Raw genomic sequence first — 24,628 nt, 5'->3', positions numbered from 1 at the left:
GTCAACAAGCGGATATTTAAAAAACACAAACTTGTCTTCATCTGTGACTGACACATATTTGGTGAAGTGCAGTCTGCCAAAGTGCATACTGGTAAAAAGTGCAAGTGTTTCAGTCACATTTTATCTTTCTTTAATTTCCAATACGTGACAATTTATGTATTTCAGCAATACTTACCACACATACAACCCCCAATGCAGGTAAATATCTTATGCCTGTGACCAGACTAGATAGTACGTGTATCATTAGTACGAACAGATGAATCAGGTTTACAAGCAATTGCTGAGTGGAGTACTATTCATAAGAAAGTGAATAATTGTGAAAGGCAAAAAAGCAGGCAACCAGACCACATGGAATAGCACTTCATTTTTAATTAAGTACAGAAGCAGCCCTGCTCTTTTTTAATTGAACTTTAATAAACTCCTCAGAGAACACCATATAAAGGTAAGATTGGAACCTTATAGACAATGCACATATAAACATCTATTCAACTCCCTGTTTGAATTGAATCTGAAGTTCTATTGAGGTGGGACATTTAACAAAAAGCACGCATTGGTGATCAGGGTTCACAGTTACACCAAATGCCTGCTTGATGTTTTTACATTTTGATATAAAAGAAAGATAGATCTTCTGATGAGAAAGTGTTGCAGGAGTGTAGCTACATTACATGAGGCTTCATTTTGAGCCAGGTAATGCAGTTGGATATCATAAATGAAGTCCACTACCACGATACTATGGCTGAGCTTCCATGAAGGGCACTATGTTAGCTTTGCTGCTAAAAACATCACATGAAACATGTGAAGCATAACAGCTGATTTCAGAGCATTGTCGAGGCCACTTCAGGAAGTAAAGCAGCTGTTGGTATTGAAGTGACATGGGGTCACATCCTAGTTCTAATAGGTAACAAGTGCCGACATGATGCGGTGAAGTCCTAGGTATGAGCTCAAGGCAGGGAGGCATTCGGGGAAATCACAAATAAACAACGGGAGTTCTAGCAACATGAGTAACCAACATAATGAAACAGTTATATAATGTGTAAAATTACAGGAGTGCAGAACGGCTCAGGAGAATAAGCTGCTAAATTACAAGTACAGTCTGAACAGATGTGTCTTGAGTAATCGCCGGAAGGTGGTCAGGGACTATGCAATCCTGAACTCAGTGGGAATGTCGTTCCACCACTCAGGGGCCAGGGATGACAATTAGACTTCCTGTCTAATGTCAGGAAGCTGAATGTCTTGTGAAGAAACCCTCTTAAAAGGACGAAACAGCAGCACAGGAGTTATGGTGCAGATGGAAATTAAGTCTTTATTACAGACTGGCCCGGAAGAACAACAGAGCGAACGCGAGGCGGTCTTGTGTTCAAACAGCTTTCTTACAGATCTCTGCCGGGTTTGCATTTCATACAGTTCTAAACAAAAGGTGCATAATGTCCAATCAGCAGAGGGCAGTGTCCCGCATGTGCCTGTGGATTGTATCATCCCTCGCTTCTCTACTTCCTCTTCCTCCTTTGGAGGGTAGGGTTGCCAAGCAGCAGGGGCAATGTCACCATTTCCTCCGCAAAGCATTCTGGGATGCGCAAAGGACTGTGGGGGGAGAGACGTGGAACCAAACAAAGAGAGAAAACAGGCTGTGCAGGGGGAGGGGAGAGAGAAAGAGACAAAACTGTACAACACAATATTTTACATATTACATTCAAATAAATATATACATTGATATATTTGTGCAGAGTCTTTTATTGTATTAACATTTCTGACAAGACCTCAGGTCTTTCATCTTGACTCCTCTTGCACAAGGTCACAAATGGTGTTTGGCTTGTTTTGTTTTTTTAGATATGATTAAAAGTAGATGTTATGTAGTTGTAGAATAGTGATGCCCTGGTTATCTGATCAGAGATTTGTATTTACCTATTTGCATTCCTTCTTAGATGAGATGAGATGAGATTATATTTTTTTAATCCCCAAGGGGAAATTTGAATGCCGGCAGCAGCAGCATACACACATACACACAGATGTCAGAACAAGGACAACACAAACCAACACCAAAAACGAACAAGCACCAAGGTCAACAATCCGAAAATCAATCAATGCAATCCAGTGCTAAGGAAGCCCAGAAGCAACCAGAGACCAAGAACAGGTGCAGACTCAAGACTTTGTACTCAGCGGTTTACCTCACTTTCCCACTGCTACAGTGTTTGCACTGTGTGTTATAAATGTTTGAAATGTCTTAAAAATAATTAAAAGAGAAGTTAAAAAGGGCAGCTCAACAGTTGCACTTCTTGAGTCCGCATCTGAGATTTGTTTCTGAGATATTTATAGTATGAATAATGTAGCTTTCTGTCTTTCATGGGAAGGTGACATTGCCCGAACTTTGAAGTGTATTATTCTGCTTGTGTCTCTGAAGTTTGACCTCATACTGTTTCTCGGGCTGAAACACCCCAGTGTCGCAGTGATAAGGAATTTGTCACAATGTCTAACTCTTTCAAACTCTTTCTGCCATGTCAAACTGCAGTACATACTATTATTTCCTGTACTGCACTTGACCTAGGGTTAATGACGTTGAGATCTGGAGTTCATTAGCTCTTCTCCTCCACCAAGTGTGACTTCCTCACAGGGACTGTACATGACACCACCAAGTCAAGGGTTTTGCATATCCCCTGAGCAATCTATATGAATATATTCCTGTCAAATATATCCTATGGATGTATCAATGTAAATATGATTTGTTTTTATGCAAAAGTACAGATAAATCTTGATTGTGTATGTTCCTCACAAGGAACGCAAACTGGGATCCCCCAAAAACAGAAACCTTCCAAAATTATACAGCCAAAATAAAAAATATATTGAGTCGGAAAAGGTGCAGTCTGACTATTTCAAGAAACAAATAAGTATATGCTGCAAAAATATCACAATAAATTCCAACCAGAGCGCAAAATAGTGCCCAGTCCAGAGAATGTATACAATTATATAGAACAAAATAAAATGTATTTATTTTATTATTGTCTCAAGTAAACCTCTTCAGACAAGTGCCCAAAAAATTAAAAAGGTTACAATGAAAATTAACTGTAACTGAAAATTACATTGTTAAATAGTCAAGCAGTACCATGGGCCTAATAATTTGACAAACTGCACCATTTATATAGCCCCAGTTTATCTGCTGTCCATGGTGCTAAAACAGTGTGCTCTGTCTGCTGTCTGATGACAAACTACAGTATTGTATGAAGCAAAAGCCTCAAAGTAGACTGAAGTGTTTTTGTATGACAGTTTTGAGATCACGGGTGATTCAATGCACAATGCTATGTCAATTATAAATAATTTCAGAATTTCCTCTCCATAAGGAAAATATCAAACTAAACACAGATCCTGAGCTGTTGATTTCAAATCAATTCAGATGCAAACGAAGCCGGTATTCAGAATCTGCTTTATTTATTTTTTTAAAACACACAAATCATAAAAGATGATAATTATAAGCTTGTGTTGATTGTTGTTAAGTTGAAGCACAGTCTTTGTGTCTGTCTATACTTTGTAATGACTGTGAACACTTAGAAGGATAGGATGAAAAAAAAATTGCCTCCAGCTCAGAAACGCATCCCCCATTTTAATTCAAAAAAGGCATAAGCAATTACTGTCGCCCAGAAATTTCAATAGATTTTGGCATTCAACTTTTTAGAGAGTGTTGTGCAGCAGACAGTAAAAGGCATGTTTAGAATTTAAGAGCTTTCATTTGTTCGTGTACAGATGTTCACTGACAGAACTGAAGAGCTCCCTTTACATTGCTAACAGGGTGTTTTACAGCCGACGGACTCAAAAAATGTAGTCTATAAATTAAACATCTAAACATACCTCAACCTCAAGGTGTTGTTTTTGAGATATTTTCCATGTTTTAACAGTAAGCTCAACCAAAAAGTGGTAATCTAATTTCAAGAAGGTGACCAATTTTATGCAAGGTAAAATAATTGAATAAGTTTATACTTAACAACAACAAAAAAGCTTCAACTAACACTGGTGACGAGATAGGTTGGCAATTCCTGTAATTCTCAAATTGCTACCCTTTCGCTTGTCTTGAAGACATGTTTGTCTTGAAGGCTTGCCGTCCAACTCAAGTCTAAACACTGAGTAAACAGACCTGAACCAAAGTTGGCCACCATTGGATCAGAATGTTTAATGCACACCAGAAGGCAAGATGTCTTTTTGATTTAAGATCCAATCTTGGATGATGTGTTCCTGTCCACCATGCTTCTCTGACCATGGCAAGGATTCAATCGAAGCTCCAGCCTACCTGCCAAATTACAGATTACAGAGCCAGTTCTTAATGGTGACATTTTCTTTGCCAGATGCTTTATACCCAATTGAAACCTGCCATCTAATCCTTAGATTGTAATTTTATTATTGGCAGATGGTTTGAATGTTTGCTTTAATCCAGTCCTGCTATGCGATGACTCCTTGTTTTCTCCTCGTGTCTTCTACAAAACATTTTTTTGATCACACTTAGTCTTAATTTCATGTCTAAAAACTGCAAATATGTTAATCCTGTTGTTCTTGGTGTGTGCATATTTCCAGTTTTTTCTTTGTTATACTACTACTACTGCCACCACTACTACTACTAATAATAATAAAAATACAAATAATACAAATAACTAGAATTTAAGGTACCTAAAAAAACAATATCCATTCCAGGAATTAATTTTACAGAAGAACACACTTTAAATTAAATCTGACCCAATATTTTTAAATGTTCAGAAACTGTAGCTGCATTGAATTTCTTGAGATATTAAATAAATTATATTAAAAGATACAACTAGAATTAAGATCCCTTTTTTGAAAGGCAACCAAATCTAGCTTTTCAACTTGGAGTGACTCAGTTTTCCTGGAATGTGGTCTCACATACATCAAGGTTTCTAAAATAAATGTGTTTGAAAAGGGTCACGGGGAGCCAATGGCCAAAATGCAGCATACTGAGAGTGACAGGGAGTAGGACAAATGTGCCTCCCAACCTAGAAAAATGCTTTTTTTCTTTTAGATGGAAAGGAAATGTCACTTTTTGGAGCATTTATTCTCAGGTACAAATAACCCTTCAGCCTTTAATACTTAAAACAAAGAAAACATTGATTACTGTCCAGTTACCCTTTGAGGCAATATTTGATTATGATAGTTTATAGGTCACACCTCACAAGTGACACAGAGTGAAAATGGAGTCCCCTGTGGTCCTTCTACACACTCACACACAGTTACACACATACGCCCCCAATATCAATAAATAGATTAAAAACAGACACCATGGAGGGACAGAGTGACAGCTTTTCTGACTTTTCTGACTATGTGGCCATCGGTGCCAATTACTTCATTTTAGTAAACCAGGTTAGACTCTGATCTTGCCGTCTTGTCTGGTGCTGTAAAAGGGAATATCAATGAGACAAGACAAAGAGCGACTGTCTTCTCAGGTCCCCATCTGTATTGTCTTGGCAGCGGATCACGGCAGTGCCATGCAACTGAACAACACGGTCAGTTCAAAGAAAGGTCTGTAATTTATAAACATGTAAGGGGACCCGGAATCACAGTGACTTCATTCCAAAGATGCGGCGATGATGAGTTGTAATTTGTCAATAAACATTCAACACTAATGACTTAGTAATGGGGCAGAGTATTGTATTGCAGGTGCTGGCTTCATCTCAACCCCTGCTATCCATACATAGATCAGTGGAGTGGTATATTATGTATTGTTCCTTTATTCCCGAAGCTTGGTAAGTGCTGATGGAAGGAATGGGATAAACACATTGTGTCGGCATGTCGATTGCTTGGTTATTGCTCTTTTGAAGTGTCGCTATTAAGCACAGCAGTTGTCTGCAGCGAGTGCTTACATTCCAGTCATGGCCTCCGAAAAGATCTCAACTTCCCTCTGCTGAGATTTCATTATTCGGTTTTGAGGAGATGCAATTAGGTTTTCCTACATTTTGGATGAGCTGTTTGTGAGGATTATGATTTGCGTCAGTGCCTTTGAGGAGTTTTATTTACCTCTGCGCCGCGGCAGCGAGCTGCTGGGGAATACCGAGCATTGCGCCACTGCTTATCTGCCCGCTGAAGACCAAATGAGATGGTTCCCCTCTAACTCATTCACACAGCCTTTTTTCATTAAAAGTTTGCAGTGCACATTATTGAGGTTTTTCAGCTATGTGTGAAGGGGAATCTCTTTCAAAAGCCAAGCAGAGTTGAAGAGTGAAGGCTTTGCCTCAAGCTACACAACGCCCAAAGGCACCTTCATAATGCAAGTATACAGACACTCATTTCACATTAGTTTCAAGTGCTTTTGGACCTCATTAAAGAGTATGACAATTAAGAAAAACAATTCAGAAAAACAAAAACCCTCTCACTTAGAAGCCACACCAAATTAAACTTATTGTTGGGCCACAGCCATTATAAACTAATCTCCACAATACTGCAGGGTTGCCTCACAGCCTCATTATACATGCTTCTGCATCTGTCCATGAATTACAAACTGCTGTCTGAAGTCACCAGCAGAAGGTTTACCCACCATCTCCAGTATGAACACAAGACCATGAGAAAGGTTACAAGGAGGCAGTTGTTCCATCTTTCTAATTTGTTTTGCTAATAGTGTATTGATCATATACTATTTGTCTTCAATAGCATTGTACTCCTATACCTGAATATTTATTTGTGTGTTTCTGTGAAGGATCCTTGGATCATTTAGTTATTAATGGACACCAAACAAGCATGATGGGGTGAATGGCCTCCTCTCCTTTGTAAACTTTCTTATGTTCTTATGTTCTTATGTTTGTTATAGTTTTAACATCCAGATTAAGGTAATTTCTGCAATGCAATGGTACATTTATTAAAGCTCCAGGGGATGTCAGAGATTTTTCCCCACCTCCATTTCATGATTGTTCTGAATCATGAACCTAACAGAGCTTGTGAAGTTGGACCTGTTTTTAGTTTTGCTAGTTCGCCTCTGTGGTATACTCCCTCACAAGCCTTTTTGAAGTTCTTAGAAAAAAAAGAAACTGGAGATCTAACTGAAGCATATAGTTAAAATGTCCTAGTCCTGGCAATGGACATCCAAAAGCAGATTCGGTTTAATTGCCTTCAAAACGAAGACCTTTCTTAAAGCCTTTCCTTTCCAGTCAGTGGCATGCAAGAATTAACTCATTGAGCACAATCAACATAATTACAAGTACATTATCTAGGGAGCTGTGCACAGATAAATGCCAGAGAACAACCATGCATGAGAACAAATATCCAAAAATAAAAGTGCATTCTTAATGATAGGGTTTGATTTACATAATGTACTTCACATACTGCTATGGAATTCCACCTATTGTGAAGGAAAAAAATGGACAATAGACATAAAAGGGATCTCAAGACCATGAAACGATACAGCACCATAGAACAGGCTACCAAGTGGAAAACATCCATGAATATGGAGAGTGCCAGAGAAAGCACAGATGCGTAATGGGGAAAGAACTATCCATCTGATTAGCCACCAATGGTAGTTTAATTAAACATGAGCTGAGTAATGAATGATATGATTAATACTGTTTTTCTTAATTGTCTAAGATTGCTTCAATTAAGAACCACTTCAAGCTGTGATACTTAAGAATAATAAAAGATACATTACATATACATATATTCTTCTTTCTAAATTTGTTTATTCCTATTTGAAATAACCAATAACTAAGTCATGGGTGTTCAACAATCTACCTGTCCAGCTACACAACTCCTTCCTTCAGGAAAGATTAAGTATTTGATATTGACTTGTATCAGCCATCTTGAATTGATTAGTTTTAACCCGATCTCAAAAAGGTTGTCTGGTCAGTGGGAAACACTGGGGCATTGAGGACCAGTGCCAAATTATATTGTATTCCTTTCCCATGGGGACCCAAAACCAAGTAGGCTTAAATTGAGCAATGCGAAGAAGAGAATGTATCACTGTCTTGACTTTGTAACTCTTTGGGGGTATTACTGTAAAAATAACACATCACCCTCATCATCAGCCTATATCAACCTACTGCTGGATGAAGGCTCCCCAAGATGTTTCTACAAGCTTCGATCTACAGCTTCTCTGTCTCATGTCATGCCTGCAACGTTTATGATTTATTTTTCTTGTCTTTTATGTGGTCTTCTTCTAGGTCTGTTTTCATCTTTTGAAATGCATTTGATACCTTCCTTTGTCTGTCTTTGATCTGTTCTACTTGTAATGTCTCTGACGCATTTCCATTTTAGCATTTTCACTTTCAATTATGTTGCATATTCTGGTTTGTTCTCAGATCCATTTATTTATTTATTTATTTATTTATTTATTTATCTCTTCTTGTTATTTCAAGCATACATCTTTCCACGTTCCTTCGTGTCATCCACAGTTTCTGTATCATTCTTGCAATAAGTGACCAGTTTTCACAGCCTGGTAGTATGCATTGATCTCTTCAGGCAAATTGGTAGATTTCCTTTATATTTTATATATATATATATATATATATATATATATATATATATATATATATATATATATATAAAATTATAATATTATAATATAATGATAACTATTTTTAAGGTTTCCCAAGGCATTTCCTATACCTTAAGATTAGGCATTAAATAAACATGTGTGATGGATGCTTGGGCTTTTGAATGCTAGGCTGGAATTCATTAAGTCGGGGGCAGTGTAAGAAATAGGCTCTTCCTTTATTATACATGCTGTTTATATTTGCTAATCACTAGGGTCATCCAGAATCTGTGGGAAATTCTGCAGAAAATTTGCATGAATTAATATATTGGATTTATTGATCTTCTATAAAGAAATACGGATTGCAAGTGAGATGTCAAGTGTTCTAACAGCGTCTGCTTCCAACAGTGGTCAATGGTGTGGTGACAGAAGGTACAGACATGTCTGTGGATATGTATGTTTTGGTATCATCACCTCCACCATGTTTTCCAATCGTTTTGACATTGTAGTTTTGTGCCACAAGATTATTTTATTTGAGGGCCCAGACTTTGAATGTCTGAGTGCTGTACTTCAATCAAAACATGGAATTAAATTCTCATGGCAACGAAATGCAACTGCCGAACCCACAACCTCTATGAACCCAGAAGTATTAAGCCTACACTAAACAAAATTGGAAACAATGCAGAATCTGTACTGTTTTATGGATTCATTTTATTTTGCTTAATATTGCTCTGTTATTTTATTGTGCGATTATGATATTAAATTTTTCGTTTTTGTTGTTACATGAGAGATGGTAATACTTTAATTTTGTGCATCATTTGAATTAACTGAACTCTACTTCTTATGCGGGTTTTCATCAAAAAAACGATTGCGTCTGGACCTGCTAATCACCCGGCTCTATTAATGCAGCGGTGGCTTGCTTAGACTGGGAATTGGGTCAGCTTCTCTTCTACACCATCTATTCAAAAGAACAACAGTACAGACACAAATTAAAAAGTCATTAGGGCCTCTATTGACTATGAGAGACCTCCGGGTGCAGCTTTTCAAATGGAATGACATCTGGATTTCATGCATGATGCATTTTTCAGAAATGTAAGGGCAAGCAGCTCAGAGTGAGAAGAAATTGCTTTGCCTGCATTAACGTGAGCTCATTGTGAAGGAGTGGTGAAGATTTACAGCAGAGGAGAGATAGATTGAGAGGAGAGGAGAGGAGAGGATGCGAGGTGCTGTATTACACAAGCATGCACACTGGATTCTTGGAAACCCATGATAATTTGAATAAGGCAATGTGTGATACGAAGATGATTGTAAGTGAGTAAAATGTCAAGAAATAATAAGAATTAAAAAAAAATTGGGTTGTGGTATATTGTAGTGATCCTGAAGCCTCACTTTTGCCCCGTTTCCACTGACGGATGCGTCAGGTGTCCTGACAACCTGAGCTTCCTATAAGGCTGAACTGCCCAGTAGTCTGAAAACAATGGCTCCTGCTTGGAATGAGCTGCTCCAACTGAAAACATTATGAAGCTCATCCTGCCAGACAGAAAGGACCTGTCTGAATGGGCTACCAGCTGTTTTTCAACACTATTACTGTATTTTAACCCTTAAAAACCGAGGTAGCTCATCCTGTCAGACAGAAGGGACCCATCAGAATGAGCTGTCCTCTGTTTTTCAACACTCATACTGTATTATAACCCTTAAAAGCCTAGATAGCTCATCCTGTCATCTATGTGTAATTAGAAAATCGGTCACTATGAAATAACACAGGAAAAATCATTTTAACTCTACATAATTATTAACAAGTAGCCCAGTTTGTCACAATACCGGCCTCGGATGCTTAAACGGGTGTTTCCACTTGCTTAACCTCCGGACGCGGCCAGGTTTTGTAGACGGTTAACTATCTGCTGCCAGACGTGGCCTTCAGCGTCCATCACCCACTGAGGAAATACTTCTCTTTCAGGAGTGGAGGAGTGTACTGGACTTGAGACAGACAGGGAAGAGATCAGATACATTAAGTCAGAAGATATAATTTCAAATGCTGTGTGCGATCACTAAGAAATAACAGTTTTATTAGCAGGATGGAGGGGAATCCTAGTTCAAAATAAACTGAAGGATAATAATCAGAGCGGTAGCAGCCGATATTATTAATATTTTATGAACAACTGGACGGTGTTTCAGGCTGTTGTTTTGTGGATGGTGTGCAGGTCTGTTGTATAACAGCCCCGCAGAGACAATCCATATGAAGACGAACACGATTTAGTTAACTTGTGCCACTTTACAAGTTCAATTAATAAATAAATACAGCAGATCTAGGTTTCTCTCTTAAACATTAAGGACTGGTTTAATAAATGTTTCCATAAATCCATAAACGCCATGACTGAAACGTGCACACTTTAGTTCAATTATAACCTGCTATAATGTAGCTGCTGTACGATTAATCGTGAAACGTGTGTATATTGTTTTAACTGTAACTTGCCCGTGTCAATGGTGTCTGCTAAATAAATTTAAAATAAAATGACAAAAAGTGTAATTTGCAGTTACAAATCTGTAGTAAGCGTAATAAGTTAAGGTAGTCAGGTTATGCCATTTAAAATACATATCTACTAGCACATACTGTATCTTGATGATTAAAATAATAACAATAAAAAAATAGCAAATCTTTATTTTTACTGTTGCCCATGGAAACATTGTCTTACGGTAATGTAATGCTATACACACATATACACTCCCCTAAAGGATTATTAGGAACACCTGTTCAATTTCTCATTAATGCAATTATCTAACCAACCAATCACATGGCAGTTGCTTCAATGCATTTAGGGGTGTGGTCCTGGTCAAGACAATCTCCTGAACTCCAAACTGAATGTCTGAATGGGAAAGAAAGGTGATTTAAGCAATTTTGAGCGTGGCATGGTTGTTGGTGCCAGACGGGCCGGTCTGAGTATTTCACAATCTGCTCAGTTACTGGGATTTTCACGCACAACCATTTCTAGGGTTTACAAAGAATGGTGTGAAAAGGGAAAAACATCCAGTATGCGGCAGTCCTGTGGGCGAAAATGCCTTGTTGATGCTAGAGGTCAGAGGAGAATGGGCCGACTGATTCAAGCTGATAGAAGAGCAACTTTGACTGAAATAACCACTCGTTACAACCGAGGTATGCAGCAAAGCATCTGTGAAGCCACAACACGTACAACCTTGAGGCGGATGGGCTACAACAGCAGAAGACCCCACCGGGTACCACTCATCTCCACTACAAATAGGAAAAAGAGGCTACAATTTGCACAAGCTCACCAAAATTGGACAGTTGAAGACTGGAAAAATGTTGCCTGGACTGATGAGTCTCGATTTCTGTTGAGACATTCAGATGGTAGAGTCAGAATTTGGCGTAAACAGAATGAGAACATGGATCCATCATGCCTTGTTGCCACTGTGCAGGCTGGTGGTGGTGGTGTAATGGTGTGGGGGATGTTTTCTTGGCACACTTTAGGCCCCTTAGTGCCAATTGGGCATCGTTTAAATGCCACGGCCTACCTGAGCATTGTTTCTGACCATGTCCATCCCTTTATGACCACCATGTACCCATCCTCTGATGGCTACTTCCAGCAGGATAATGCACCATGTCACAAAGGTCGAATCATTTCAAATTGGTTTCTTGAACATGACAATGAGTTCACTGTACTAAACTGGCCCCCACAGTCACCAGATCTCAACCCAATAGAGCATCTTTGGGATGTGGTGGAACGGGAGCTTCGTGCCCTGGATGTGCATCCCACAAATCTCCATCAACTGCAAGATGCTATCCTATCAATATGGGCCAACATTTCTAAAGAATGCTTTCAGCACCTTGTTGAATCAATGCCACGTAGAATTAAGGCTGTTCTGAAGGCGAAAGGGGGTCAATCACAGTATTAGTATGGTGTTCTTAATAATACTTTAGGTAAGTGTATATGTATATATATGCCTAAATATAATGTGGTCTATACATGTTTAGATCTTCTTAATATCTCTTAACAGAAACGTGTATTTATTATGCTGTCTCCAACCATGTAAAGCATAAATAATAAAATAGACACAAAAGTCCTTTCCATAAGAGACCCAGGCCTTATAGTCATGCGGAAAGTGCACTGCACTGTGGTACAGGAGACCGGGGGTTCGAGTTTCGCCGTGGCCAGAACCCCTAGAATGCTACATTGGTGTCAGCAGTGGGTGAGATGAGCCAGTTAGGAGATATATATATATATAATATGTACATGTCACTGTGTGGTTCGTAGTAACACACAATAAAGACTTTAATAAGCAATAAAAGCTTCTATAGTAATTTTGCATGTACAATTTTACTTTGATTGACATATTCCATAATGATGTGCACACGACATTCTGAGCATTGTGCAATTCACACCGACAAAGCGTGGAGCTGCTCAACCCTCGGCCCGCTCCGATTCCATTATTATACAGTGCTTGATCTTGATTACAGACGAGTGTGTTCTGCATGTTAGTAGATTGATCTACTGGGTGCTTCTGCAGATTGATGTTGAAAAGGATACAGTTTTTCATCTTGGGAGTGTAAAAATAAAATGATTAATATGAACCCCAATATTGTGCAGGGGAATGCGTTTACTTTAAAATCAATGTATTTCACAGTAAATTTGTATTGGATTGCAGACAGACAGTAATGCTGTATTACATTCATATGTATTCCCTGTTCAATATGTGTCAGATTTTAATGCAGCGTTGCATATATATACTACCAGTACCCCGGACAGCACACATACAAAAGCAGTATGCGATATTTGCCAGTTATTTCTATTTGTGACTGCAAATAATTAAAAGCAGAGTGGGTATCCACGGGAAGGAAGACATTAAAGCTTTTAAGAGAAATTTAAATTTTAAAACTGTGAAACATAAATTCAAATAGCAGAGGGGCTGTCATTCAATCTGAAATATGCTGGCAATTAGATTGTACCTGGATTCTTGTCAGTCTTTTGTTGGTAACTGTGCACATTATTACCATTAATTATACATGCATTATCCATTCTGTACTGCCTTTAAGGAACAGTGAGAAGTGGCATTAGATTATTGGCATCATTATTTCGGTAATGTTGAAGGGTTTGTGCCTTCAGGTTTTTGAACGTCTTAATGTGTGTGGTAGTGATTAATGAAAGAGATTATCAAATGAGCTGAACTTGTGACCCCTAAAGACAAGAGAGAACATGAACACAAACTAGTTGTTCACACAGGGAATTCCTGCTAAGACCTTACATGATTAATTACATGGGAAAAGACATTTCGTCCTGATCGACAAAATTGTAGTTTAGCCAAATAGTCACGCTACAGTTAGCAAGGTTAGACCAGTGAAAATCTTATATCACATAACACAACTTCCACAACTATAACAATTGATTCTCCAATATCCATTTCATCTTACAAAATACCAATTATTATTATGAATTATTGTGATGGAGTGTACATTCACAGAGGTGAATTGGGAGGCTCTGGGACCCTGGGGTTTTGAGGAAGGTGCACTCCATCTTGGGTAAGGAGCCTGAAGTCAAGGCAGCCATGTTGGTAGAGCCGGTTCAGGGAGTAATTGTTTTTTGTGGTATGGGCTTAATGGGATAATTGGAGACACTGGGTGAGAAGTACTTAAAAACACATGGGGGGAGCAAAGAGAAAAAGAAGGAGAATAAAGGAGAATAAAGGAGAATGTGAGGAAAGGGAACAAAAGAGGGTTTTGTCCAGGGTAAACAGACCTAGCTGTCCCTGGTGAGTTTATTTCATCTGTGTATATTTGAGGACCCAGAGGTTAGGTTTTATTTGTTTGTTTGTTTTTGTTAAGAAGAGATAAGGGAGACACTGGAACAACAAGAAACCAGAGGTTGGGGCAGAACAGGGAAGCTGAACCTTCACATTATTTTATAAAAATACAATACAACGTTCAACAGGTCTTTGCCACATCCTCAATTTTGTCACTGTAGTTTCCTCCAGAATGATTACATTCAGACAGAAGTTTACTCAATAATTTACTTTATTGGTGACTGTAATATTTAAACTACACATGCTTATTGATTACCCAGTATCCCATAATCATAGCTTCACATAATCAATGTTCTCCACCATGGGCCGCTGTTTAGCTGTGCAAATACAGTTCAATCCTATGCATATCATTCAGAGGTCAAGTTTAGAGTATGTTTTAACCCATTTTGAACTGTGAAGGAGCGGGTTATGGACAAAAGGAAGTAAAACAATAGTTTCTATTAGCATTTTATACAGTAAATCATCGAGCCTCAGTCACTGCAAATTTGTCTGCCCAGCATTTCTGTTTGGGCTGTTTACAGCTGTGTGATTCCTCAGTTTGATTCAAAATTAACATTTGCATCATAACTGCCACATCAGTGCTCTTTCTTGCCTCAGTGATTTCCAAGGTGACATCTTGCCTGAGGTTTCCTGTGAAGAAGGGGCTCGGTTGGACTTTCCATTAAGTTAAAGTGTTGATTGTGTGTGTACACAGTGTGCCACTGTGCAGTGTCGGCCAATTCATCCTCTGCAACTGTGTCTGCGGCTGTGACCTTTGACCGACAGCAGCAGTGTTGCTGTTATAGATTTCTTCTCTGTGAATGGCTGGCACTGTATCCATCCAGATGTTTTGTGCAGTGGATCTCCCTGTGCAAAATCTCTTCGTGTTATTAAGTTATTACGGTTCTGATCCAACATTATAGAGGTTGGGAACTGTCATAGCAGTAACGTCACCGGTCACAACGTGCCATTGTGTCACAAACAACGCAAGACCACATCATCAGTAGCTGGATTCTCATTTACACTTAGATTTTTTAATAAAATAAAATGAATAAAATGTTAATGTATTGTCCACTTAGTCTCCCAAAATGAAAGACTATTGACTTCTTCAACTAAAGAAATGGAATGGAATTTAGTACTTTAATTTACAAGTTAATTTTTCTTTTACATTCCTGCTGGTTGCTCGATATAGCTGCTATGTGCATTATTCTGTAATACCCAACAGGCATGAATCAACCTGTGGTTAATTGTGTCCCCATGCTTCATCTGAATATTTTCTTCTGCACAAATAAAAACCAGATTAAACCGGAATCGCACACAACACAACTCCAGGATTTGACAGTAAATGAAACCCATAGGAAACCAACCAAAACAACTGTAAATATGCTGAGGAAAAGGTTCCAGTCCATTCTGAGATATACACATGCAGCTACAGCTTTCTAACTGGATCTGATCCCTATTAAGGCTTTGACTTTTACTGACACTGCAATGCATGCTGGGTACCATAACAAGGTACCTGAGTACTTTGAAGCAAAAGTGCATTTCAAATGCATTTACTATAGAAAATGTGTTGACCATTCTCAATTGTTTCTGAAATTAAATACCTTTTAGTGACAGTTTAAACAAGAATGTGCTTAACTGTACCAGAAAGCTGGTAAAATAAATATCTATATAATAGATAGATAGATAGATAGGTAGCTACCTAGATAGATGGATTACAAATTCAGAGGTTTTTCATATTATATTATGAGTGTCTAATGAACTCAATACTGCAGTTCCACTTAGAGCAGGGCATATATAATCATTCTCCAATTACTTACTTGAGGAGTGAAAGCCACTGAATTTCTCAATGCTTTTTGTATCTCTTTTCTTTCTCGGGAAGGCTACAAGCCTCAGGACATGAATGACTACTGGAGTTTAATTCAGACAGTTTTCTTTTCTTCTCAGCAAGGCCTCTAAAGGTGACTTCAGAGCCACTTTTATATTCATTCTTACTTTTTCAAGGTTTGAAATATAAACAAGACATTTAGAAAAGAATAGAGAAAAGAGGCATTATTTGAAGATGTCGTATAACAAATACCTTTGGAGTGAGGATTATAGGATCCCCTCGGGGAATACACAGATACCATCAGAACAAATATTCAAATGGAAATACTTAATTAATGGATTGCGACAAGTCATAGATTATACCACCCAGGTGTCTTCAATTAACCTTCTCCATCTCTCATTGTCAATGTAAATTACATTATCGAAGCAGCATTCCATGACAATATGACAAAGATGAGGTTCATACTAGCATAGACAAAGGAAATGCTCAAAAATGTGATTGGCATGTCTTATCTTTTCTTATATGCATTTCTCTTGGGAATGTTAATGAAAAGGAAATTCATGTTAAATACTAATGGCATTTCCTTTTGTGGGGTCAGCAACAAATATCTTGCGTGCTTTGAATCTGTCTTAGAGAATTCAGTCGGCTGCAGGTGCACCTTAACATCTCAGCGAGTGCATCGCAGTCTCCCATTGGTTGGTTGCAGATAGACAGATAAATAGATCGATAGTTAGACAGATGGATAGACATACATCAGCATGTGAGTGATGGAGATGGTTTAAAGAGAGGAAAACACTTGAAAGTAAAAACACCTCTTGAATGGAAGTTTAGGCTCCTTGATTAATGAAGCTCATAGGAAAGATATGTTTCATTAATAACCCCAGTAGATTCCCCACACAAAACTAATATGTTTATCTGCTGACAGAAGAAGAAAAATGTGTTTTTAAAACAATTCAGTGGCCTCTGTTTCTCTCGGGGGGATTGAAGCAGGGTGCCATGATTAATAATGGTCAGGGAAACTGTTTGAAGATTGGCTTGTGAGCCACACTTTATTGCATAATATCCTGGGAGGGAAAGGGAATGTGTGCTGCCAATGGCCCATCAATCAGACAAATAATCCTTTCATCTGGTAACTTCCTCCACCTGAAAATGGTTCTCAGGTTCATATACGGGTGAGTGTGCTGAAATGAGATGTGTGTCATGTTTTTGTCATATCTGTCAGTGATTAGGATCACTGTTCGAAACTAGTTATTTTTCACTTTGAACGCAATGTGTCTATGAAAAGACAGAAAAGACAGAAAGTTAACAAGTCCTTCAACACCCATGTTTTGAAAGACACACTGGACTGAGGCCTTAAAAGGCCAACAGACTTACCTCCTAGCTCCCTAATCATAAACCCATCAAAGCCGGTCTTAACGTTTCAGTGCCAAGTTAGTGATGTCTCTTGTGTCCAACCATTCGGTCATGGTTCCCCCTGGACAATATTGTCTGCTTCCTTAGTTGCATGATAATGGAATAGGAAAAGTTAATTATAATCATCATTCGATGCAGGTTCAATTTAAATGATTAATGTTCCTAAAAATTCTCCTGTTTGATACATCTGGTTGGATGGCACTGCCCTTATGATGATTTCCTGCCAACTCTACAGGTGTTTGTATAGTAATTTTTTATTGAAACATCGTTAAACCATTGTCAGTTTGAAGTCACTTTCTGAATCTGCTAGCCTTTCATCTTCACGCAGTTTGCAAGAATCACATTTCACCTTCTTTGGGTGCTTTTCTTCTAACTTTATTTTCCACTCTTTGTTTGGAAGGAGTTGCAAGACTGTTTGGGATTGTTTGGCATTATTTTTTAAACTGCCAGTTGGTGCGATGGCTTTGTGCAGTCCTTCTGCTGTGTTTGGAAAAGATTAGTCACTGACTGAAGCACATGTGATTGAGCACTTCCATTTTCTATCATCTTTGTTTGCAGATTAAACTAAATGATACTTGCATTCATTCAATGTTTGGGCTGAATTTCCTTCTTCATTGTTTTTCTCTTGTGAGTATCCTCGGGATGTTCCGTTACTGAAACCTAGCATGGGGGAGTAATTCATAGCAGGACAACCAAAAAGGTAGAGCTACATATTCTTATTTTGTTGCCGATACAAAAGTAACTAAATTATTTCTTCTGAGACCCATTGTTAATACTCTACTGGACTGGACACAGAGCTAGTGCTGCATTGTTGACATGACACTTGGACAACAAGCATCCCATTATAATGATACTGCAACAGAAAACCTGAGACCAGATTTCACCACTTTTGCATAAACCAGAGTAACATTGTCTTAGTTTGTAAGTCAGCTACATTAAGAATGAAGTGTCTAATTTCCATATTTGATTGTGCGCTCTACTTTTACAGTGATTCTTAAAGACAGATGAGCACAGCCTGGCTTCTGGCTAAATTCAGTTCCAGGAAGAAAACTAAAAAAGTTAAGCCACAGTTTCATGAATGGCTGAATGTCTAGAGGGATCCTGGTGGATTCCTTTATTTTGTATAAGTCACAGAAGCTGAAACCAAGTTAATACAATTTCACGCAGACTTTGCACACAGTATTTCCATTGCTCAGAATTTGGTTTCTATATATATCTGTATTGTTTATTGCTCTGACCATGATTTAAGAGCTGCCAGGTTGAAACATTTAGTTACTATAAAATAAACTACATGAGATAATAACAAAATACATTGTAATTTAATGTAGAATATTTAGTTTAATGTAATATTCTCTCAAATATGTCATGCAACACTGTAGAACTGTGGATACAATTCAGATTTTCATTGGACATAACTGAAATGCAGACTAAAAGCAAAATAAAGACATCTCTCAGGATCTTGTGGTATCATCAACAGACAGCACTGGTGTAATATTTTCCTGTTGCTTTGCTGTACTACTATGTGAATGTCCCTTTTCTCAGAGAGCAATAAAAAACGACAGGAAAGTAGATCAAATCGATTCACTAAAAATGCCTGATCCCCCAAAATGATTTTCTGCATTTATAATGATTGTAACTGTAACTAACTGTTTAGAGATGTGACTGTATTCTAATACCACAAGTCACTGACCATGCATAACCATCTTAATTAAACATCTTATAAATATGCAAATTGTTCTGAACAAGGTTAATAAAAGATATTCATCCAAAACAGGTCATAATCCTGTCAGACTCAGACAGAGTTGCTGTTAATCCTGATAAGTCTTTCTTTCATTCATTCTTTCATGTATTTATTTATTTCCCGGATAAAAAAATGTCACCTTATTACCAAAATGTACAAATTCTCCATTAAACTATTTTAACCTTTCTTGAACTTTAAATGTTTTTTCTGGTACTGTGCAATAATGTCTTTAATTACTCTTGATGAGTTGTTGTCCCCTGTGTGGATTTAAATTGGTCATTTTCCTAACAAACATGGTTTACTTCTTATCCAGGTGAAATATTTATTCTGCTTTGGTACATTGTGCATTTTTGTGCAGTTCTGATTACTTTAAGTATGTTGTGATAAAACTGGTTTCAGGGGTTGGAAGCAATGGTGATTCTGAAATACATACTGTATATTTATCCTGCACAACATGTTTTTGGCACTAGTTCATTTTTTCTTTATATATTAGAGGATATAGGAGATGATAATTCATTTACAAAACTGTTCTGTTCATGCCACTGACATAACAATTATTTGTGAAGTTTTCAACATTAAAATTGTGTTATTAGTATCGGATCTACTGATATAATATCAATATTTAAATTGCATGTCTACCAAATATAAATCACGTTTATATCTAAATACACATTGTTTCATACCCCTTAGTATTTTGTGGATTCTTGTTTAGCTTTTACAACCTTCGCAATGTGTTTTCTGTAGCTTTTTAATAAACATTTCTCAGGAGAAAATTTTGCTCATTCATCCATGCAAAACCTCTCTGGCTCCTCCAGGTTGCATAGATTGAACTTATGAACCATTTTCTTCAGTTCGAAGCACAAGTTTTCTATTGGATTGAGGTCTGGAGATTGTGAGGGCCAATCAAGAACTTTGATTTTATTCTCCCTTGATCCTATGGTGGTAGGCTTGCATTTGTCCTATGGATTGCTATCCTGATTGAAAGACAATTTCACACCAAGCTTGAACTTCTTGACAGGGAGCTTTTGTCTGTGAAATATCCTGGTTTACTGTCCTGCCTTCCCCACATTGCAACAAAGGTAAAGCAGAACTTTCTCCATGCATTACATTAACATCAGTGCCACTTTTACTGGCATGAAATGTGTGGCTGGGGTGCATGACCAAAAACCTTAATGTTTGATTCCTCCAACCATATAACACAAGCCAAATTGAATTCAGGGACATTACTTTTTTCTCAGTGTGCCACCACAGAGAAATCTTTACTACTGGGCACTAGATTCCTGCAGCTGTTGTCAAATGGATTTAGCTAGAGTTAGTGCTACATTACTCAGAAAACCTCCATTAGTGTTACGTTTGTGCTTCACATTAAACATACTCTTATTCTGTTTTTTCCTGATTCATAACCATTTCATATCTTTAATTGGTCAATAATCAAATTAGTTGGTAAACTCAGAAGTAAAAAACATCTACAATCCACTGAACAATCATTTAGAAGCAGCTTTTCAAATGTAGTGAAGTTTCACGATAAACAGCACATTTGTAAATTGCTTAATATGAAAGTACAGATACATTGGAAATTACTTTAGCTGCTATATTCTTATTTTTGTTTTTGTTGTTTTTGACTACCATGTCCTGTCAGATTACAATGTTTTCTGTTTTTCTGAGATTTTAAGTATTCTGGATTTTAGGATTCTTGGGTGAACACAAGATAATGTAAACTGAAAATACAGACAAAGCACAAACAGCTAACATTTATTTAGATTTGTATTGTCAAGTTTTTTTGCACTACATTTAACTGGGAAGAATCTTTTGTTAAAGTATGGAAAACTTTTCCTCTGTAGATTGATACAGCTAAGGTTGATGCTAAGGTTACCGAGAATTTCAGAGATATGATCACAAGTAAATTAAAAGTAGAATATGGTGGGAAAATAAGACATGGCTTTTAAAAACTCTTGGTTTGGGGATGCAGTTTGTTCTTGTTTTCCGAACTTCCCTTTTATGGAGGAAAGGAATTACCCCTCTTTTGTATATTGAGGCCATTTACCTACTGTACCCAGTTAAGTGATGTTACAAGGAATAGCTGTTTTATATTCCCAACACCTCAGACTCTGCCTTCCTGCAAAATACTTTATTGTCAAATCATAGTCCTGCAAATCTGTTCATTAGAATAAGCAAAATTCAAATTAAATATTTTCTTGGACTACATTCAATAATACATTGTACTGGATTAGTATTCAGATTGTAATGTGGAATGAGCCATTTTAAGGACTGATTTTGTAAATACTAAAGCAGAACAGCATTTCCTAGTATGATCAGTTCCTGCTGGACTTCCATATTGTTTTACATGCCTGGCTGTGGTGTGGATTATGAAACCTTACAGTGATGGTAAACATGAGATTCTCCAAAACCCAGCAGGTAGCAAACAGCATATAAACGAGGCCCGATATTCACAAACACTTGTTTTCCTGCACCTCATTTCTCAGGAGAAGCTCTTCTCTTGGGGGATGTTGACGGGCATATGTCACTCCTCCCCAGTGAGCTGCCAGCACTTCAGTTTTAAGTGGCTCCATCGTTGGCTCCTTTGGACCTGCAGGCAAGGTCCTGGGGCTCATCGCTGTTCTTTCCACTTGTCAACCCTCATCCCTTGAATATTTATTTATGCAGGAGGCTGCAGTTCATCTATAATTAAAACCACTGCAAACCACACCAGTCCAGCATAGTCCAAGACAGAAAGTATTCAAAATACGGCACAAAAAAAAGATGTTGTTGTAGTTGATAATATCATTACTATTACTAATATTATTAATAATAATACTTTTATTTTGGGGCACATTTTATAACTATGAACCCGTCAAGCTACATATTAGAAGATAAAAACAAATGACCATCATAAAAATAAAAAATAAAATAAAAATGGTACTATCCTTTTTCTATAGTTCCATTGTTCACAAAATACGATAAAAAAAGGAGAGGTTACGAAAGCAACCCCAGTTATCTAAAAAAGGAAGCACTGCCCAAGGGGGAGGGGTTTCTGCGCACTTCCGTAGGAACCTGATCGAAACGTCACTCTATCAAAGCTGCCATTGGCCCCTGCGCTCGTCACTCAGAACAGGTCCCTTCCACTTCCTGTTCCACGTCTGCGCAGGTTCGTCCTCTTTTGCCGGGAGCAGAACTCCCGCGTGACCTTGCAACCCTTGGGCAGTGCTTCCTTTTTCAGATAACCGTGGTTGCATACGCAACCTATCGTTATCTTTCAAGTCGGAAGCACTGCCCAAGGTGGAGGGGTTACTGTGTAACAAAACTGTTGCAAGGGAGGAGGCAGCGAGCTGATAAGGGAGCAGTTATGCTCTTACCGGGAACTGTCTAGAATCACCTTCTACAAAGCGGGGCTACAGAGGTCAACTCTTACACCCTCCACTCACAGTAGCAAGGCCAGCTGCTCTACTACTGCCGCTAGGAGTGAGGCCTTAATCTACTTACACAATAAATGGTGCAGGGCAATCAAAGCAACTTGTACGCACTCTGCACATAAACGTGGCAGTGGACCCCTGATCCAGCAGGAGTGGGGCAGAACAAGGAACTATATACACAGCGAGGCAGCGAGGACAGCTCGAGTGCCATCAGCTGGGAACAGCGGCAGTGACGCTCCAGTCTACTATCTAGCTAGGACAGAGCCACAGTCCTGCTGTTTACACATAGTATATACACATAGCGAGGTACAGGGAATGCATGCACCACTGCAACATAATGCAATAAATAACAAACTATATGCAGGACGGCCTCGTAAGGCAGTACCTGGAGGCCACATGACAGACCCTGGGAACACATCGACAGGCTGTCAGTAAGTCCAGGAGCAGCTCGCGCAGGTGCTCGACTGGAAGGCATAGTCCGGTAGGAAGGGAAAAACAGGGGAGAGGAAATCAGAAGCCAGAGCCTGTAGACTACTGGGGCTCGACTGCAGCCGGGAAGGGACCGGGCCCGTCACGTCCAACCTATAGAACCAGACAAATGTAAGCGGCGAGGCCCAAGCTGAAGCCGCACATGTGTCTGCCATGGGGCACATTGAAAAAGGGCCCAAGATGTGGCAATGCCTCGAGTCGAGTGGGCCACCAGGTGTTCAGGCACTGGGGTCCCAGTAGGCCATGGTAATGGTGTCCACAATCCAATGCGAGAGGCACTGCTTTGAAAGCGCCTGGCCCTGTGTCCGCGCTCCATAGGACAAAAAACATTTGGTCCGAGCGCCGAATGTCCTTAGTGCGCTCCAAATAGCACCTGAGGGTCCGCACAGGGCAGAGCAGGTGAAGCCGACTCTCCTGCTCCAAAGAGAAGAAAGGAGGATTGAAAGCAGTAGCTTCACTGGGAAATAAATGATACATTAGTATTAATAAGCACATGTCATTCAAGGACAAATGGAATCAGCATTTAAGAACAATACTCTGCTGATTGTGTTAGTGCTAGGATAGATGATAGCTATGAAAAGCAGGAAAGGATGCTGAGAGGAAAAGTGATGGACATTAAACCCGATCTTCATAGCCCTGAGGTATATATTGGAGAGGAATTGTAAAGTATAAGAAAACATTGAAGGGAAATAATGAAATGTTTAATCATGGTAGGCCTCTAAAATTATTTTGTCTATTTAATAATGTAACAGAGCATCATGAACTCCTACTCCGCTCTGTCAATATGTCAAATCTGCCAGTTCCCACATGTCCTCTTCTTCAGACGCTGATGTTTAGCATGGCAGCTTTCCCAGATGTTTTATTCTTATGTATGATTTCTGTGTTAAAAATAGATAAGAGTAGTAGTAGTAGTAGTAGTAGTATTAAGGTTGGTAGAGAACTTTTTTAAAAACAATAGAAGACTATATATATATATAATTTAAAACCTGAGTTCACCGAAAAACTATTAATTTGTCACGGTGGTCAATATTTTATTAATATTATCTGTTACACCTCAATTGACACCCCATATGTGACATTATCTCGTATCATTTACTCCATTTTAATGTATTTTTCCCCTTTAAAATGACTGGCCATTAAGTTATTGGTCATTTGAATCACTAATATGGTGCTTTGGATATACTTTGTGGACTAAAACTGTGAGTAGAATAATTTGTCCAGGTTAAGCAGGACTCCGAATTGAATACTAATTGTTATTCATTTCAGTTTACTTTAAAATGAATTTCCCCTCAGGGATAAGGTTATCAGAAAGTTCTGTGAAAAAGTTTAATGAACTTGAAATTGATTTAATGGGGAGTCCTGGATGTTGCTGTAGCTGGTTTACGTATCTGTAGGAACCACTCCACCATAACAATGATCCAATTTCCTGATAGCAGGGTTTGCAAATAGGTTCTTATCCTGGCGTCTCTCACAGTCATTACAGAAAGTCCCCAAAATATCCTGCAAAAGTT

The sequence above is a fragment of the Amia ocellicauda genome, chromosome 13, assembly GCF_036373705.1.
Source record: "Amia ocellicauda isolate fAmiCal2 chromosome 13, fAmiCal2.hap1, whole genome shotgun sequence".
NCBI classification, from domain to species: Eukaryota; Metazoa; Chordata; class Actinopteri; order Amiiformes; family Amiidae; genus Amia; species Amia ocellicauda.
The sequence above is the reverse complement of the archived record's forward strand: the minus strand, read 5'-3'. Positions refer to the sequence as shown.